This window comes from Penaeus japonicus, unplaced genomic scaffold (genome assembly GCF_977035675.1).
Source record: "Penaeus japonicus unplaced genomic scaffold, GWHDUDI00000001_assembly GWHDUDI00000024, whole genome shotgun sequence".
NCBI classification, from domain to species: Eukaryota; Metazoa; Arthropoda; class Malacostraca; order Decapoda; family Penaeidae; genus Penaeus; species Penaeus japonicus.
Window position 1 is genome coordinate 9,418,795 of NW_028234426.1, and position 2,500 is coordinate 9,421,294.

Consider the following 2,500-nt stretch of genomic DNA (forward strand, 5'->3'; position numbering starts at 1 on the left):
TTAAACATGGTTAAATAGATACACCATCGTTCGAAAAAAATGAATGTAGGCTTAGATTTGATGTTTCACGTTCCATTATTTATTTTTTATTTTACGCATATTGACTTTTAAAGTCAATGGAATGAAGGTAGAAATACCTTCGGTGTTTTGTGAAACTCTAGTGTGATTTCACATTGTAATCTTTTTCATTGAATTGGGTGGAAAGTATAAGGCAACAATGCGCATTTTTTACAGCAAATTTACTCAAGTTGCTGATATAAATAATAGTTTTGGTTATCATAAATACATGAGAATGAGAATCTTATAATCTCTTCTTTTTCATTCTCCCGTCTCCCTCTCCCTCCCCCACCTGTCTCTCTATTTCTAGATATGAAACTAACCTGATCTAGAAACGGGCAGAAAGATCATTAGATAAAAAAAGATGGATACTAAGGTTCCCAGATGTTTAGATAGAAACATAGATTATTGAATATTGATCACATCATCGGGAATAAGATTTGCAGCATTTTTATTTCTTTTGTTTTGCATGTGGATATATAATCTTGCAATGACCTTTTTTCTTATAGAAAGTTTGTCTGTTAAATTTGAAACATTCTAGTTCTAGATATTTCTTTTAAATCATATACATTCTAGATGCTTTCACAGCAATGCCCTATTTTCGGTCTGCTTTGAAGTGCCTTTCGCAAGTCAGATCGATGTGAAGTAATTGTGATATGTAATAAGCCTGGCATGATATTATATTGATCAATATATGCACTAAAGGCACATCATCCAATTTTATTCGTTGATTATAATAAGAGTTATTTATGTGCAGAAAATAACAGTTTAAGGCTGAGTAATTTGGTAAAGATATCTGAAGTAATCAGATAACTAATTAGATAAAATAGTTCGATACTCCTTAACCGCAGATAAGTAATTATTAGCCTTTAATAGCATTCCACTTAAGGGAATCGAGTGCATGTGCATTTGGTATTGGATTATCATCAATTGCCTTGATGGTTCATGTATATTGATTGAACTAAATGCAATATGAAGTTACATTCATGCATTGCCGTACTCATGGGCTGAAGCACGTGTTCCCCTTGGAAATTTGTGAGTTGTTCACTTAATATCTGGAGTTACAGACTCTCGTTTCTTCCGAGTTCATGGCTACGCCTTTTCATAACTGTTGTAAATGTAGATTTTTACTTTGAAAAATATGCTGTGAGGGTTCGATCAACAGGCATCAGGAAATAAGTCAATTTATCCATTTTACTTTTACCTCTATGTCATAATTCGTGTTTGATAAAGTGGCTTGATTAATTACGATGTGGAAATTCCTTACCAGTCACCTGAATTCACGATATTTTGGTTTAAGAAAAAAATATATATATCTTCAGGCTTATCATGTTTGAAGACTAATGTGTTCGGTAAAAGTATTTTAATCCTTATATCACGTCTTAATTGTCAAGACTGGATTACTGCAGATAAGAACGTGGCACGAACTGTACCTTAAGTACTCCATAAGTTTATCATACTCCACATTTGTTGACCGAAAGTTAATAATTTGCCTCCAAGGAGGATCGAACTCCTGGCCTCTGGTTTACTAGACCAGCGCTCTAGCCACTGAGCTATGGAGGCCCCGACAGACATTGCTGTATATAGTGTTCATAAAGGAGTATTCTATATATATATCACTTCATTTCACCTCTATAATAATATACAGACAGGAGGAACTTTTTTTTTATCAAAACCAAAATATTATGAATTCAGGTGACTATCAGATAATTTCTACATCTTAATCAGACCACCCATATCAAACACGAAGTATAACATAGATGTAATAGTATAAACTGGCAAAAGACAACTTACATCCGGATGTTACATGTCCAAAGGCGTAACTAGGAATTTGGGAAGGAAAAAAAAATACGTTTGTTACATTTCTATCCCGGCCTCCGCATGATGTTTTTTTTTAACTTTAGTTTTTTTAAAACTTTCTTTAACTTTTTGTTTTTTTAACTTTACTTAAAACGTTACTGGTAAACTTTTCTATACCTTAATTAAGGTGTGTGTGTGTGTGTGTGGGGGGGGGGGGGACATACTCCCCACAGTCTGACTTTAATGCACGAATGTAACATCGTTTTTCATCCATTTCCGTCGAGGCAATTGATTATTAATTATACCAAGTACACATGTACTCGATTTTCTTTACGTTCACATGTTCTCGACTTTCTGTACGTGTACATGTACTTGACTGTCTTTACGTGCACTATGTACTCGATTCCCTTTTACGTGTACATGTCCTTGACTTCCTGTACGTGCACATGTACATGATTTCTTTTACGTGCACATGTTCTTGACTTCTTTTACGTGCACATGTACATGATTTCTTTTACGTGCACATGTACATGATTTCTTTTATGTGCACATACACTCGATTCCCTTTACGTGCACATGTTCTTGACTTCCTTTACGTGCACATGTACATGATTTCTTTTATGTGCACATATACTCGATTCCC

General features: G+C 34.4%; 1 non-coding gene across 1 annotated transcript; it reads right to left on the minus strand.

Moving 5' to 3' along the window:
* Window positions 1-1,547: 1,547 nt before the first annotated feature.
* Window positions 1,548-1,620, minus strand: TRNAT-AGU (transfer RNA threonine (anticodon AGU)). Its single transcript has one exon. It is a non-coding gene; the product is annotated as a tRNA-Thr (tRNA).
* Window positions 1,621-2,500: the final 880 nt, after the last annotated feature.